The sequence below is a fragment of the Meriones unguiculatus genome, chromosome 5, assembly GCF_030254825.1.
Source record: "Meriones unguiculatus strain TT.TT164.6M chromosome 5, Bangor_MerUng_6.1, whole genome shotgun sequence".
NCBI classification, from domain to species: Eukaryota; Metazoa; Chordata; class Mammalia; order Rodentia; family Muridae; genus Meriones; species Meriones unguiculatus.
This window is the reverse complement of record NC_083353.1, coordinates 124,443,813-124,461,992: the sequence shown is the minus strand read 5'-3', so window position 1 is coordinate 124,461,992 and position 18,180 is coordinate 124,443,813. Positions and strand designations below refer to the sequence as shown.

Below are 18,180 nucleotides of genomic sequence, written 5' to 3'. Positions count from 1 at the left end.
AGATTTTTACAGTCTCTGTAGGATTGTCAATGGGAAGATGTGCATATCTATCAGGAACGGGTCACTTCTAAGAAGTTTTTACTGTACACTGGATTTAGGAGTGAGGGGGCATAGAAACGAAGGCTCTTGTCTGAAACAATCTGCTGTTTGTCTGCTAAAACCAGGACTGTAAAACCACACTTTACAGATTACTAAAGAGTACTAAAGATCTTACACTAAGGACTTCATTTAAGGGGAAAAGGTGTTTTATCCAACATGTTTCTCTGGTTGAAATAAGGCCTTGCATAGTGGAAGAAGAAAGGAGAGAGGAAGCCAGGAAGAAAGAAGGGCGTGGGGTACGGTTCTTATATTTCAAATAAGAAAGCAAAAAGAGTTATATTTAAATGTCTGACCCATATGAATTGAGCTTTATTTTCAAGTATTTGTTCAACTTTCTTAATTTTATCTTAATAAATGTATTATGAAACTAAAATATAAGGCTGGCTCCTTCAGAGGGATTGGAAATTAGTAGAAGCATTCTCTGTTGTTGGCCTGAAGGGTTCCTTTGTGGGTTTTCTTCTCCTCAATTAAGAATTGTGTCATCCACAGGAGATCAATTTATGGTATCTTTAAGAGGGATAAATTCAACAGTTTTTCTTTCTTTCTGTGATATTTTTTGAACCTGGCAGAGACTAGTGAGCACAAACTTAATATATGAACTCCAGGAATGATTTTTCTTAAAAGTGATGCTTTTTGCCCATGAGTAGCTCTTTCCATAGCACTCATTATCTGAGGACTGGATTGTGACTTGCTGTAATAGGAGCTCTTTTAATAACCACAGGAAGAATTAGATGAAAATTGACTTTGAATGCAATTCATTTGCCACAAAATGCTCTTCCATCCCAGCTCTTTTACTTCACTCATCCCCTGTCCACATTTTCCTTTGGAGTCCTTTGTTAACAAATGCGATCCACAGCGAAAGCCCATGAGGGAGACAGTTTCTAAATACCATCACACACGGTGGTGTTCCCAGCATCCATCCCTCAAGGCAGGCTGCTGTCCTGTGCAAGCAGGAGGATTAAGGGGATGCAGAGGAGCAGCTGGCTAAGGGAAGCTGCCTGATGAGCCTCCACACAGCAGAAGACACAGCAGTCTCCATGTCACTCTTCTCCCACCTGCCCCTTGCCCTCAGCTCCCAGGAGCAGGGCTAACTGCTGCTCCTGACAGTGATTGTGGCATTTGTCACCACCTCAGCAAACCTAGAATATATTTCCTGATATACTCAAACTCAAATCAGTGATAGTTTCAGAAGGACTGTGAAGAAATAAATTATTTTTGAGGTGTGTTCATTTGTGAAAGAAATACAGTGATGCAGAGAAAGACTAATATAAAAGAGAGTAGAGAGTAAGAGAGAGGGAGGATTTCTTTATTTCTCTGGTCTCTGTAGGTAGGTCAAACCAGCCTGAAATCCCTATGATCATGGGACCAGCTCTTGCAGTCAGCCTGCCTCAGCCTACCAAGCTGGAGGTGAACCTTTGAATTGGGAAAAATATCCTCAGGCTTGATTGCTTCCTCTCAGTCTGTGGGAGCTCTGCATTTCGTGTCTTTCTTCTCTCTAAAAATCTTGTCATGATACTTCCCGTCCTGAGGTATGATCTATTATATTTATATTAGTGTGAGACCACTTTCTACATATACTTAAGTAAAAATTTGAAATTTTCTACTACTGTTTGTAAGGATCACAGTACTGAAGGACAGAAAACAAATCATTTAGATCAATATATCAGGTCTACTCAGAAGTAGCTGAGAATGTTTTCCTTCTGCATTGACCAGAAGCAAGATATAAGGATATATAATGGATTTGCACTGGGAAAATAAAACACATTTTAGATTTACAGCATACGAAACTTCTCAGTACTCAAAAAGGCACTCATATATTCCTCCTCATTTAGGTGACTCATCATATCAACAAATAAAGCAGACTTTCACAACCCTTAAGTATGGTATCAGTATTGCTGAGTGTATTTGTAGAGCATCTTGGTCTGAATTAATTGTATTATTTTTAATGTAAAATGCAAACAATCTATCACACTTCAATATAAACTAATAGGGAAATCAGAAAAACAACAGCCAAATAAATGTCACATGGAACACTGGTTTGCAGGTACTTACAGAGTAGCTGAACATTAAATTCTGCAATAGTAACCATCTTTAAAAGACCCCTGTTTTTTCTTCTCTACTTGGGAGTATCTTCACTCCTAAGAAAATCCAAATTGTTAAAATTCCCATCATTTCAGCTAGTCTCAATGCAAAACTTTCAAAGGAAACATTAGAAAAACACAATTTCTTATTATCTGTACTATTTATTCTTTCTCACTGTCTTGCCCAGCCTTCCAGTAAAATCCCCAATCCTCCTGCCTTGAAATCCTCAGTCTGGGATTGAGTCTGTTCACTCCCATGCCTATAATGGACAGAACTTAACCAAACCTCAGCAAGCGTGGCAGAACTTCCTCATCACCACAGAAACAGGAGCTACATCAATATACGTAAACACATATGAGACCCTTAAGAACTAAATTTAATGGTTCAACGTTATAATAAAATCTCCGCACATCAGTTCCCTTTGTGCTGCTATACCATAAAGTCACGGGTTGGGTATTTATAAAGAACATAAAGTTGTTTCCCACAGTTTTGGATGATGAGAAATTCACAGTGAAGTTCCGGCAATGCAGTTGTCTGGAGAGGAGGTCCACCATTCTCTTCTGGCACAGTGTCTCACTACTGCATTGTCCTGAAGGAAGAGTGTGTGATTCTTACATGGTGGAAGGCAGAAGCGCAAACCAGCACAAACTGGAATGATCCTCTTTTTTAACATTTATTCATTTTTTTTTTTTTATTCACTTAACTTCCTGGTTGCAGCCCCATCCCTTCTCTCCTCCCAGCCCCACCCCTCTCTCCCTCTCCCCTGCCATTCATCTATTCTACCAAAAAGGGGAACTCCCTTAACTAGCCACCTGGCTCATTTCATCCTCCTTTATAAAGCCTTTGGTCATGGTTATGATTTAGTCACTTGTTAAAAGCCCCAATTCTCTCTTAATGTATGTGCAAGTGTGTGTGTGTGTGGGGGGGGGTGCATGTGTGTTAGTGAATGTGATGCATGTTGGTATACACATGTACATGTTCCTATGTGTGCGCAGGAGTGTGAGTGTGTGAGTACGGGTGTATATGCTACAGTGAACGTGTAAACTGGGAGGATAAGCTGTGTGAGCCCTCACTCTGCACCTTTCTTTGAGAAATCACTCTCATTCACTGCTGTGAGGAACTCCAGGCTTTGCCATCCACAAGCTGGAGCTTCAAGGGCTCCCTGGGACTCCACCTTATCTCGCAGCCCAAGCTCTGGAGTTACAGATGGGGGCTACTCAACCCAGCCCTGCACGGCTTCAGACATTGGGCCCAAGGCCGCACAGTAGGTGCTTTGTCTGCTGAGCCACCCTTTGGCTCAGAACGATCTTAATTATCAACACCTGGATTTTGAAGGAGACACATTCAAGCTGTAACATTTTATCCCGGGCCTCGAAATTTCACATCCACCTCACAAACAACTAAATAAATAACCACAGTCCTTCCACCATGGTAATTGTCCCCAATTAAAATCACTTCATCATCAACTTTAAAACTGAAAAAGAATATTGCGTAGAGGAGTCTTCCCACTACCATTCACCACAGAGTTCTTCCTGAGGAAAACTCTCCTGTGACTGTGAATTTAGGAAGCTCAGCAAGTCATGTGCTTGCCATGAGCAGTGGTGGGAGAAACAAACACAGACATCTCTGTCCTCAAAAGGAGAGGGAGGGACAGATCACTTTCACATTATCACATAGAGAAAGTGAGGCTTTGAGAAAGGATATCACTGTACAGCACTGACTGGCCTGGAATTTACACTGTAGCCCAGGCTGGCCCTGAACTCAAACTCAATCTCTAACATGAACATGGCTCAACCCATTAAGCGCTGGGATTATAGACTTGAGTCATCACACCAGGGGTTAGGATCTGCTTCTCCTTTGAATTGGGAACTCTAACGTTATCTTGTGTCTTTATTGTCTGATTTAACCACAAGCAGATAACATGCGTCATGAAACAGCCGAGGACCTTTATCCTCTGATGCTTTCATTAAGTTCTTGGCTCTGGTTCTGCCTTAACATTTTAAAACTGGGCCACAGCTCAGTCAAGTTCTTTGCTAGCTTTTAACTGGGATTTTCTTTCTCCAGTTTCCTATGCTTTGGTCTGCCTCAAGCCTTAGCAGAATAGCCATCCCTTTCTGTACTTCTACTGATAGCTCACAGTTGCCTACATAGTTAAGGAGAATGAGAACTTTTCTAAACTCCTCTGAGTCCTCCCAGAATTGTGCTTAATGCCCTATTCATAGAAAAATGAGAGTGTGCAGTCTGGTCCTCCAAACTCATCCAGTTTGTGCACTGACCCGGTTTCAAAACTAATTTAGCTTATTGTTAAAGCAACATTTCTACTCCTCCTCATCAACAGAAAGAGAATACAATCTTTACCTGACTGACTTCATTTAATTTCTCAGTGAAATCACTGAGTTATTCCTGTCTAGGCATGGCTTAGAATTCAGATATAACAATCAAAGTGCTACAACTTTCTTGGTCACTGGAAGGCTCTGTGCACCCCGGATGATGACTAATGGAACTGTGGCCCTTCGAAGGCTGCTAGCCGCTTCAACATCCTTGACTTTGTTCTTTCCTATCTAACACTAACGATGGCTCTGAACTCTTTTCCCAGGGTTTCCACATTGCTTGCCAATTCAGTTCTCAGATTTACCAATGACTATCTGCTTGATCGGTTAGGGCAAGAGGTAGGCCCCCATGAGGGTCATTAGCCAGCGGCTCTGTTAGGACAGTCACTCTCTTGCCCATTCCTGCTGCTGGAACACGGCATTCCACGCTGGTCAGCTTATGAAGAACAGAAATTTTCCTTCACACAGTTTAAATGCTGGGAAGTGCAGATCGAGGCGCCACCTGGCTCGGTTGTCTGGTATGGAGCATCTTCTGCCTCCAAGATGATGGGTCACTGCTGTATCCTTCTTAAGGGGAATAACAGGAGGATCTGAAGTGGTAGAAGGTGGAAGGGAAAACTGGTGAACTGTCTTAATGCAGCACCACCATGCCCCGGTTACTTCTTAACCTTCTCTCTCCTTAGTATTGTCACATTAGCCAAACCTGAATTATGGAGAAGGTACCTCCGATTACATATATATATATATATATATATATATATATATATATATATATATATACTAAGGGAGTTCCTACTGAAAGCTTACCACAATACATGTTTCCATAGAAACCAAGTTACAATAATTTATAAAAACATAAAGTACAAGTCAGATTAATACATGCAACAATCTCTGTAAACCAATTACATAATCATTATTCTCTATGATATTGTTTTGAAGCATAGACTGATTTCTTTTTTTTCTTTTTATTGACAGTATTTTCTTCTCACATACTATATCCTGACTTCTTGCTTTCTCCTCCCACTTTCCCTCTTATCTGGGCCCACCTGTTGTTGATATAGACGTGGTTTTGCTTTAATCCCAGGTGTGGGATGTGGGACTGATTCAGATGGTCCACAGCAGCAAACTATTTGGCTTGTGCAGGCTGTGAGAGGCGCTCTTTACCAGCTGCAGATAGTTTGAATCTGAGGACTCTGGAGAGAGAATAAATCTCAGAGCCCAGGGAGTGTGGAAGAGTTCCCAGGAAGAACAAGGCTGCTGCTGGGTTGCCTGTGTGGCTTCTGGTTGCTGTTGATAGGGTGCGACAAGAAGTTGGAGAACTCCTGAAAGGATCAGACTGGCTCCAAGAAACCTAACAACCCTAACCAACAGGAAGTGGCTAAGAAAACTGTTCCCCCTTTCCCACTATCCCTTTCTTTTTCCTATGTAGTGTTAGGGAGGTAGAAGGAATTAGGGTAGAATAGACAGAAAGAGACATAAGAAATGGTTTGTGCAGGGAATCATTTGATAAAAGGGGGAGTTAGTATGACCTGGAGAGGACAGGAACTCCTCAAGGACAAAATATATCAGGGCATGAGGGTCCTCTATGAGACTGTTTCTCCAACCAAGGACCATGTATGGATATAACCTAGAACCTCTGCTCGGATGTAGCCCATGGTAGTTCAGTATCCAAGTGGGTTTCCCTAGTAAGAAGAACAGGAACTGTTTCTGACATGAACTCAAAGACTGCTTCCTTTACCTCTCTCCCCCCTTCCCTGAGGTTTCCATTTAATGGAGTGGCCCTTAAGTCATATAAGGCATTGGTTGGTTATTCCCAGAAGCTTCCTGCCACCATTACATTATCATATCTTGCAAGCAGGACATGATTTTGGACCAAAGGTTTTGTTGCTGGGTTAGTGTTTATGTAACTTCCTAAAATAAAGATGCTATCCTGTAGGGATTAAAGCTCTATGTAGGCACCAGCTTGACTTCTGTGTCTTCATTGAGTTGTCTACAGCAATGAAGCCCTGCAGCCACTTTGTGGAGAGCAACTTATTGTCTTCACAACAGCCTAGGGTGTTTGGGTTTCCTATGACACCCTGTTGAACAACAATCCAAAATTAGATATAATCCAATCTCTTTGCTGGAAGCATTCTTTGATGACAAGAGATGTCAACTGGAGCTCTGTCTTCCCCATTATTTGGCAATTTCATTTAGACTACCTTCTTATATGTATAGGTATTAGGAAGCCCTTATTATATTAGGTTTCTCTAATATCCCTCACTTGCCCCATAGTTGTAACTGCCTCTTCACATATCCCCTCCCTTGCCACACTGTCCTCTCCCATTAGCCACTCGATCCTCCCCTTCCAGCTCTCCCCATCTATCCATACCTATCTATTCTATTTTTCTTCCTTGACAGTATCTATCCACAGCCCACCCCATGAATGTACTTTATACCTAACCTTGGTAATGTCTGGTATTGTAGCTTAGTTATTATTGACTTAAGAACTAATATCCACATATAAGTGAATAGAGACCAGAGTTTTCTTTTTATATCTGTGATAACTCACGAAGAATGATTTTTTTTATTTCCATTCTTTTATCTGCAGATTTCACGATTTCATTTTTTAACAGCTGAGTAATACTTTGTTGTATAAGTGTACCATATTCTATCTATTCTTTTTCTGCTGAGGGAGTTCTAGGCTGTTTCTAATCCTTTTAAGAATAGAAGAGCAATGAGTGGGATGAAGTATAATTTGGGTGGATGTCCAACAGAGTATAACGGGATCTTGAGGTAGGTTAATTCCCAGCTTCCTGAGGAGTCATAACACTTTTTCTATAGAGGCTATAAAGGTTTGAATTCCAGGCAACAATGGATGAGTATTCCCCTTAATCTGTGGCCTTGCTATCATGAGCCTCATGAGCTATCACTTGTTTTACTGAATCAGCCATTCTGGTGGGTGTAAGATGAAATCTCATAGTTTTGGTTTTCATTTCCCAGATGGCTTTGGATATTTAACATTTAAGTGTTTCTCAGCCATTAGAGTTTCTTCTTTTGGAATTTTTTTTTCCAAGTATAAACTTTAGTTTATTCCCCCTCAAAAGACAACTGCAATCAAGTGAGGTGAACAAAGGCTCATGATCTTATTGTCTTCATAACCGAATCACCTTAGAACTGGATCATTTGGCCCTTTCTCTTCTTATCGCCACCCAGTTCAAAATGCTTGCATCTCTTAATAGCCCGCACTCTCTTTGATCTGCACTTGGGCTCAACACACTCAAGTCTCAGCACAATCTTCTTTGTAGTTTTAGGCTTTTTGCGGAAAATAGGCTTAGTCTGCCCACCATAGCCACTCTGTTTCTTGTCATAAAGCCGCGTCCCCTGGGCATACAAAGAATCCTTGCCCTTCTTGGACTGTGTCACTTTGTGGGGCTGGTGCTTGCCACATTTCTTGGCAGAATGTCCAACGGGTCTTAGGAACGTTCATCATGTTCGCGCGAGCGATGTCGGCTCAGAAAGAAAACGAGAATTTTCTGTTTAGATCTGTATCCCATTTTTAAAATCGGGTTATTTGTTTTCCCTGTGTCCAGTCTTTCAAGTTCATCATATATTTGAGATGTTAGCCCTCTATTAAATGTGCATTTCATAAAATTTGTTTCCAATTCTGTAGGCTGACATTTTGTTGAACGAGGGTGTCATTTGCCATGCAGAAGCTTCTTCTTTTCATGTGGTCCCATTTATTAATGGTTGATTTTAGTGTCTGTGCTAATGAGGTTCTTTTACAAAGACACTTCCTGTAACTGTGAGTTCAAAACTATTTCTTATTTTCTCATCTATCAGGTTCAGTGTATATGGCTTTATATGGGAGTATTCGATTCACTTAGAGTTCACTTTTTGCACAGTGATAACTATGTATCTATTTCTAATCTTCTACATCCAGCTATCCAGTTTGACCAACATCATTGTTGCAGATGCTGTCCTTTTTTTTTTTTTTTTTTTTTTTCCTGTGTGTATTTCTGGCTTCCCTATCAAATGCATGTCCATAGATGTGGATTTTTCTCTGGGTCTTCAGTTTCATTCCATTGATCAACATGTTGTGTCTGGTTTTGTTGTTGCTGCTGTTGCTTCCATCTTCTTTTATTACTTGAAATTTGGGATAGTGATACCTCCCATAGTTTTTTAAGTATTCAGGATTGTTTTAGCTTTAATGGTTTTTGTTTTTTGTTTTTTTTTTTTTTTTTTGTAGTTTGTTTGCTTTTTATTTGCTTTTTTCTTTCTCTCTGTGCGTTTATGTATAAATTGAGAATTATCATTTCTTGATCTTTGAAGAATTGTTTTGGAAGTTTTATGGGGATTACATGAAATCTGTAGATTGCTTTTGGAAGGATAGCCATTTTTACTATATTTCTCCTATCTATCCATGAGCACAGAAGATGTTTCCATTTTTCAGTGTTCTCCTCAATCCATTTCTTCAGTGTCCTTTAACTTTTTTTTAATCATACAATCTTTCATTTGTTTGGTCAGAGTCACCCCAAAATACTTTGTTCTTTGAGGCTACTATAAAAGGTGTTATTTCTCTCATTGTTTTCTCAGTTTGTGATTTGTAGTTTGTGAATAGCAGCCTGTTGATTCAGTTAATAACTAAAGTAACATATATGATCAGCGCCATGTTATGTTCAAAATGATCCCAATGCAGCCCATCTTTCAAATGCTATCCATTGTCTCTTAACTCTTAAGTTGTTAAAAGAACATTGGATGTGTCAGTAAAGAAAATGCATCTTTGAGAAAAAGTAAAATTTTGTTTGAGTTGCTTGAAGTTTACCTGCAATATAAAAATATGAAGAGATAATTATAGATTTATTTTTTTCTAGAGTGTAGCATATCTACACTTTTATTTTTCTAGGATTGCAATTTTGATGATTCTTTTTATTCATGTTTAGTATAAACTCAACTCATCTACATATTTTCAATTATTATTTTGGTGCTTAAGGTGCGATGTCATGTGCACATGCAGATTTATGTCTGTAATGTGTTTGTGTATATGCATAAACACATACCTACAGGTTACTCTTTATAAGTAACACAATTATGACATGATTTTTGAAATTATATAGACCTTAGAGATGATGAGCTCCATAATATTGAAATATTGGTAACTATTAAGATAACTAATTATAAAAGAATTTCCTTGCTTCATGACAGAGCCCAATAGTGAAAATGCAAGATTTCTGATAGAGAAAGAATTGTACTGTGATGAACTAGCTAAGGAGAAATTGTATGAACTCAAACAATCATTCTGAAGTACAGAGTAACTCAACTATTGATGAATATTTGATAGAAGATACACAGAAGTGGAGCTGTGGCTACAGATGAGTGAGAACTGGGATATTCAAGAACATGAAATGGCCCGTTTAATCTTTCAGCACCCTGAAGTTAGTTATCTGAAAGTCACGTGATGTAGTGAGTTCTCAAAAATCTAAAGAGAGTTTCCTGTTAGACAGTCTGTGAGCCATCCTTCACCTGTTCTTTCATCCTGGAATAGCCAAGTCTTAAAGTCAATATTATAATCACTTGGGTAGTGCCTCTTCTTCGGAATTCAGATTGACAAGTGAAGATAAAGAAATGAGAGGATAAATTTGAAAAGAACTTTTATTTAAAAAACAGTAATTATTTTTCTTATATATGTCTACATTGGTGGTTCTCAACCTTCTTAATGCTAGATCCTTTAACATGTTCCTCATGTTATGGTAATGCTCAACCCTAAATTATTTTTTGCTGCTACTTTATAATCATTATTTTGCTACTATTATGATTGTAATGTAAGTCTATTTGGTGATAGAGAATTGCCAAAAGTGTCGTGACCCACAGGTTTATAACTGGTCTGCCTACACATGAAAGCACCAAAGCATGCTGTAACCACTTCAGCCAGCAGGTGTCAGATCCTTGGGAGGCAGAATTAAGAGAAGTTCTGAGCTGCCGTGTGGGTGGTAGTACCTGAACTCCAGCCCTCTGAAAGAACAGGCCTTTTGATTGATGGACCATCTCTACATCTCCACTACAGCGAGATTTCAAAGGACAAGTCTCACAAGATGGCTAAACCACAACCATATTGCTATGTGTGCGGTAGCTATAAATCATTATGTTCATACATCTTCAATCACTAAACATAATTTCTATAAAGTTATTATAGTGAAGATATCCTCACATGGTATTCCTTAATTTACCAGAGGGAGAAACCTGGAAGATAGTTAAGAATGATTACTCTCACCGTACATGTCAAGGGTTTAATATCAAATAAATAGCACAATTCTTAATGTTTTTGTCATTATTATTGTTTATATCACCATGTAAACTAATCAGGGTTATCTTAAAAATGTAAACAATTTTAAAGGAACATTCTCAGTGATAAGACTATGGATCTTAGTAACTAAAGAAAGAATGGACTGAAGGACTTACGTATTCAAATTTCTACAAATGTCCCAAAGTAAAATCACCAATTAAACCAATCAAGCTTGCTATAATTGTCCACTTCGAGAATGTTTTTAAGAATGCGGAGGCTATCATGCTTTATTTTAAGATGTCATTTGGTTTTCAAAGAATAAATTTTACTATGAATTGGTTCTTCTCCTTATGGAACTATTGTAATGAGAGATAGTGATTCCTTCTGGAAGATTCTTCAGTTAAAAATCTTTTCCTAGGAAAGTTTTCTTAGGCATCTTACAGGATTTGACTGAATGAGCCTTTCACATTCAACTATGATGAGTAGACCTGGGCCTTCTCATCAAGCTTTAATCAGCTGGAATTGAGGAAGACTTCATGGAGCTATTTCTACTTGCTAGAAGGTAGATTCCAAATCAAGATGAACCTTCAAGCAAGAGTAAAAATAAAAATATTAAAAGACAAGACTTGTGAATGCCTGAATGTCTGCATGAAGCAAATTACTGGTTGAAGACTGAAGAACTTGCATCAACAAGGCATTTGCAACCTCTCTGACCTGGAGAGAAAGAAATTGGAGATTAGAGAGGTTTAGAGAGCTGGCAGTTTGAAGGTAGATGACTGAGTGACAGAAAGCCACAATGGCAAAGTTCCAGGCAACTACATATGAGTCAACTTGAGTATTTGGCTAAATGCTAAGTTCCATATTCGTGAGATGACTCTTAAAGGCCAAAGAGTGACTGCTAAGGAAACACAGCTTAGTGAGAAAACTCGGACAAGGAACTCAGTCTAGGCAATTAAATAAACTGATTAATGAAAAGGAAGAGAATAATAAAGACATATCTAGAAAATGGTCTAGAAAATCCTCAAATATGTAAGAAAATACTTCAAAACAACCTGTGTGTCAAAGAAGAAATAATCACTTTGTCTCTGTCTCTTTCTCCTCTCCTCTCTCTCTCTTCCTTTCTCCTTCCCTCTCTTCCTCTATCCCTCCCATTAACAGCTTTATTCCATTAAGTCACATCCTCTTGAACAGGATGGTTTACTCTGCCACAGAATTAAAAGCATTCAAGATAGCCCAATGCATACTGAATCTAGTAGCCAACATAAACGTCTCCTTCTTCATCTTAAATGTATTTTCTTTATGATGGAGAGCAGACTAGTACAATCATATATATGAAAAATCTACAGTTTTCAAATCCAAGTAATTAATAAGGGAACCTACTAAGTTGAAGTACTAAAAAGTGGAAAATATATTTCTAAACACTCACACAAAGACACATACACATACCTGCATATATGTGTGTGTAATGAAAAACATGAAGGATTAAAAATTAAGGCATCACAATTTTCCCATTTTAGTCTATAAAATGATATCACACATCCTCATCAAATTTTTATATATAAACTGACAAACTAATTCTCAAATTCCATATGGTAGTACTGCCATCCTAATCTATTCAAAATAAGCTTAATAAATTGAAAGTTATATATTTGAAGGAGTTACTTTGGTTCCAAAAAACCAATATAAAGTTACCATAAATAAAATCATGTGGTTTGGGCAGCATGTTTAGAGATCAATGGAATGAAACAGTGAGTTCAGTCACAGAGCTAGACAGATACAGTTTATATTTCAACCAGTGAAATACAAATTTAATAAAGAAAGCATAACCTTTCACCAGAGTACGCTTCAGGAACATTGGAATTGTTGTTTAAAATAGCTATTTTAACACTCACAAAAATTAATTTGTTGTATAATATATTAAAATATAAGTTAAATTTTGGGAGAAGTTTTTGTGGGTGGGTTGGTGTTCCCCGCCCTTTCTTTACTAGGACACTAGTCTAGTTAGAGGGTGTCCTGTTCAGTCTCTGTGACCTCTGCTATGGAGTCTCTGCTTGAGGCACATCATATCCTCCCAGGAGCCTACCCTGACTTAGGTCTCCAGCTTGTCAAAGAGATGTCCCCACCCTCAGTTTCTCTTTTCTCTAGAGGCCTTCTGTCCTTAGGCCTGATCTCCACCCTCTTAACTCTCTGTGCCCCCTCTCCTATCTTGTTCCCTTTCTTAAGCCTCTATCTCTCTCTATTTTATCTCCCCTTCTGAGTGAAATTTATGTATCCTTTCCATGGGTCCAGAGGGGCTTGCTGAGACTGAAGCACCAACCAAGGACCATGGAGGAACTGGACCTAGGCCCCCTCCTAAGATGTAGCAGATGGGCAGCTTAGGCTTCAAGTGGGTCCTCTAGTAAGGGAAGTGGAGACTCACTTGCTAGCATTTTTGATAATTCCCCCTGGAGAGACTGCCTTGACTGGCCACAGGGGAAAAGGACACATTCACTCCTGATGCAAGTTGATGAGATGGCATAAATGAGAAAGGGAGCTCCCTTTGTCTGAGGAAAAGGGGAGGGAACAAGGGGGAGGGGGAGAGACAAATGGTTTAACTGGGAGGAAAGGAAGGAAGGGTCTGAAAGGATGTAAAGTGAAGAAAATAAATAAATGAGAAAAAATATAAGAAAAACATCAAGAAAAATTTACAACTCAAGTGAATGAACACACGTAGACCACTTCATATAGTCACATACATACAACAAGGCTTTAAACATTTCCCCTAAGCCCCATTTCTTAGTGTTTAGCAATTTCATTAGATTATGCCATATGAGACAGCATATATATTGTCTTAATAATATAAAATCTTTAACCTACAAACCTTCTTGTGTAACATTCACTGTTATGTATCTAAGAATTGTTGCAGGAAATGTCTTTAATGATGTTCTAAATGACTATATAATTACGACATTCATATCTGTTACACCAAAATTAGTTTGGTGCAATGAACACCTGACTTGAATTTTGAAATTATATGATTTTATTCCTAATTCTATCACTCCATGACCTTAAGCAAAGTTTTACTTTTACATAAATAATGGTCATCATAGTAATTTTGCAAGTGTGAATTCATAAAACGTTGACTGTTCTCAGTTCAATATATAATGCCAAGCAGGTAGGTACAGCCACTTTAGGGTATCAGAATGAAAGTCATGTAATTCTTAAAGTAATTCTTAAAGGTCATTTCTTCCAACACTGATGTATTTCTGAAAATTAACTCCAAAAAAGCAGGAGTGGGAAGTATATGTGAGCTTGTGTGTATATGTGTGTGTGACCCTGTGTGTGTGTGAACTTGTGTGTGTCTCTGTATATTGTGTATGCATGTGACCTTGCGTGTGTGTTTGTGAGCTTGTGTCTATATATATTGTGATTGCATGTGAGCTTTTGTGTGTGTGTGAGCTTGTATGTGAATGTGTGTGTGAGTTTGTGTGTGAATGTGTGTTTGAGTGAGCTTGTGCTTGTAAATGTATGTGAAAGTATTGGTGCTCATGTGTGTAAGATGTGAGTTAGGTTAGTCCAAAGCATATATGTAACTTGCACTCAAATATTCCTTTTTAAAAATTAAAACACAGATTAAACTTCACCTAAAAATCTCATCCCTTTCCTATTCTATTTCAATTGCTGGGTAACAGAAACTGGCCAGAAATGGTGAGTAGCTAAGAAATTGTTATAGAAAAGGAGAGAGAGAGAGAGAGAGAGAGAGAGAGAGAGAGAGAGAGAGAGATCACTTCAGAATAAAACTTTTTCAGAACTTGTAAAATATCATCACTCATTTCCACTCTTTGGCTGGGGATTTCCAATCGCTTGAATTGTCCTTCTCACTCCCCATGATCTTTCTGATTCCAACAGTTAGAGTGGGTGGTTCCCCTGGGTGAAAGTCTGACAGCTTGACAGTGTGAACTTACTCTTTTCATTTCAGCTTCTCCTTTCACCTCTCTTTTCCCAATATCCCCAGGGAGACACAATTTACCTTCACTGGGTGAAGCTGTGTTTGGGGAAAAAAAGAAAAAAGTACTCTTACACATATTGGATCACCAGTTTGAACATTACCAAATTATATCATAGGACCATGAGAAATGTAAAAGAAAAAAAAAAGAAGAAGAAGAAAAAGAAAAAAAAAATAACTGAACCTCCAAGTTTATCTTCAAAAATTATGTGGCTGTTTCTGCTGTACAAAACTTCCCGCTATATATCTAAGGTTATTTTAGCAGCCTCAAAAATTAATGTAGTTATTGCAAACGCTGAAAAATCACTGAGGAAAAACAGAGTTTTCATCATCTCTTGACGAGTATGCATCTGTTTTTTCACTAGAAGCAAAATATAGTAGAGGTGTCAAGCTAATGTCTTTTAGCTCCAAATAAGAGTTGGGAGTATTTATTGTATAAGGTAAAAAACAGGCTGAATCTCTAAGGTCTAGTTTAGTGCTTGAACTCAATAAAGTGTCTACGCACAAGACAAAATGTAAAGTGCACAGGTTTTCATTGTACGACATCACTGCCCTTATTGTCAACTCGGCAGCCTTCAGTGCAATGGCTAAAGGAGTTGCTGTTTGCAGTGCTCCGCTGACATTATCTTATCGAAATTGTAGACTCTTCGTGTTCTTTCTCACCTCTCCATCACGTGCTCCTGCTTACAATTTCCCAGTTTAGTGGTGTGAACAAAGCTTCTGAGAAGAAAACTTTGTATAAATCTCTATATCTACATCTTCTCACTCACTTCTCCTCTCTCAGTCTCATTGGTAACACAATCTTAAAAGGTGCTTCTCTGTGATTTGGTGTCCGGAATAACAGATATTATAGTGCAAATCTCACATCCTAAGGCTCATGTGTTAGACTGCTCCTCAGCTGGCAAGCATTTGGGAGTTGACTGGATCGTGAAAGCTCAGAAAGCCACCTTTTGATCCCGAGCCATGACTAAGCTGAGTATCCTTGTCACAGTAGCAATCACATACACACAAAATCACATGCAGACACACAAATACACAAATAATCACACATATAAACACAATCAAACACATAATCTCATATGCATATATACACACACACGGAGAGATAATCAAATCTCAAATATACACACAATCACACACGCTCACAGAGTCAATCACATAGGCACATACACAAACACACACACACATACCAACCAACCAACCAACCAACCAAACAAACAAACATATGTGCACATGTCCCCTCTAGGCTTCAATGAACAATTCCAATAGAGTAATTGCAGAGATTGCCTTGGTTAAACTACATTGCTAATATCACAAGCCATGACTTGGAAAAGGAACTGTGGGAAAGAGGTTGTAGTTTGTTTGATACAGATGGGAAGGAGACACGAGCAAGTAAAAAAAGTAAAAAGAGTAATTAGAATCCATGATATGCATGTATGTAACTTTCCAACAAATTAGCCATCTATATCTATATCTATATCTATATTTCTGTTGTTATATATATTGTTACATATTTATATACATAATATATATAGTATATATACTATATATATTGTTTTATATGTATATATTGTTGTTATATATATGTATATAACAACAGAAATTATACAAATAAAAGCATAAAAATAAATAAATGACTGAAAAATTAAAATTCTCGATAGACTTTTAAAAATATTGACTTAAAGGCTTTTGAGCCAGAGTCTGCTATGTATGCATTAACACAGTAAACTGCCTCCAATGAATGCCACACATTCTTTATGAGGATCCAGAATTAATAAATACTGTATTAAGTGAATCATTATGTCAAAATAGTTTACAAATGGTAAAAATGAATTTTTATTGTGGGCTCATGGGGATGTGTTTTGGTGAGCAGAATTTGTTACATTCATTTCTTCATTGGAATCTTCTGGAATCCAGAAACTTTCTGATTCTTCCACCATCAAGGGGAAAAGAAAGTCGTTGCCCAAGTAACACTGAACTAAGCAAGTCCCACATACTAATCAACTTTTCTAATAGACTTATTTGTCTGTTTCCTTATGGAACACTGTAACAGTGCTTTCATTCAGTCTCCAAGTTCCATTTGTGCAGAGATGGTACAGTCAGAATCTGTGTGCTTATTTGGGGAATTCTTCATTGCTACGATGGTTTCAAAGTTTGCTTCAAATGTACTGTGACAGGGAATAATTGACTTATCACATACTCCTTCATTCTAAAGCATCACTTCACTTGCCTGAGTGTTGCCTCAGCTGAGGGTCTGGAATGACAGTCCTTAAGTGGTTAATCAGAGGATGCAAATGAGGTGAAGGTGGCTGCCCTGCTATATTGGTGTTCCTCAAAGAGGCTACAAGCATCTCTTTCTAAGTCTTAGAAACCATATTTGATAGAATGGCCTACCAGCAAAGGCATCTGCCTCTTCCCACTCCCCAGTTCTAGGTAATACCTGGGCACCACCATACAAGGACTGTTTGAGAGTGCAGGGAATACAAACTGAGGGTTTGTGCTTGTGTGGAAAGTACTCCATCTACTGAGCCATAGTCCCCGTTCTCCAAATAAAGCATCTCAACAAATGTGAATGTCCTGCCTGCAGAATAGACTCATTTTATTTTGGGATTCTTATAATAAGCTTGCAATAATATGTATGCTTCCAGAGTTTGAAATACATATGGAACATATATATTTGGCAGATATACATATGGCATATGATGTATTTATTATGAAATGAATTATCTTTCCATTACTGTGCTTTGTATTCTGACTATGCAACATTATGTATGATTTTATGAATAAAAGCAGATTCTTAATGAACAGTTTGAGAGGCTCAGCTGCATGCTCCTTGCCATAGATTCAGTCTTGTTTAGAGCCCACTGGCTACATGGCATCACTGTGAGAACACCAGGATAAAGAAGAAAGCACATTGTCCACAGGAAGACAAGATCCAGGCTTCATAACCCATTATGGGATACCATCTTTGTGACCTAAGGACTTGCACTAAGGCCCACTTCTAATAGATTCCCGCTTACCTCCTCCTATGACATGGGGAATCAAGCTACAGCATCTAAATCTTTGGGCTATGCTCAAAGCATTTTTAGTCCATCACATTGCACTTGTGCCATGTCCCAAGCTTCAGAAGTGTCTCATAATAAATGATGCTTTTAATCTTCTCCCAATTGCCCTGTAACAATAACAGTTTCTTTATTAACTGTCTCTAATAGCATTACCCTCTTTCACTCAGGTCACAATAACCCTAAAAAGAAGGAAGATGTTGACCACCATATAATATTTCACCTAAGTGATAGAAACCAAAACATTCCAAGGCCTTAGATAACATCAGGATATTATACTTTTTTTTCTTTTTTAACCCTGTCCATCAATTAAGACAAATAATTTAAGTTGCTTGTGATCCTTCTACAGTTTAAACTGTA

At 38.3% G+C, this 18,180-nt stretch overlaps 1 pseudogene; it reads right to left on the bottom strand.

Annotated features, from left to right (window-relative positions):
• Positions 1-1,858: 1,858 nt before the first annotated feature.
• Positions 1,859-18,180, bottom strand: part of LOC132654317 (large ribosomal subunit protein eL42-like) — a 182,518-nt pseudogene continuing 166,196 nt past the window's right edge.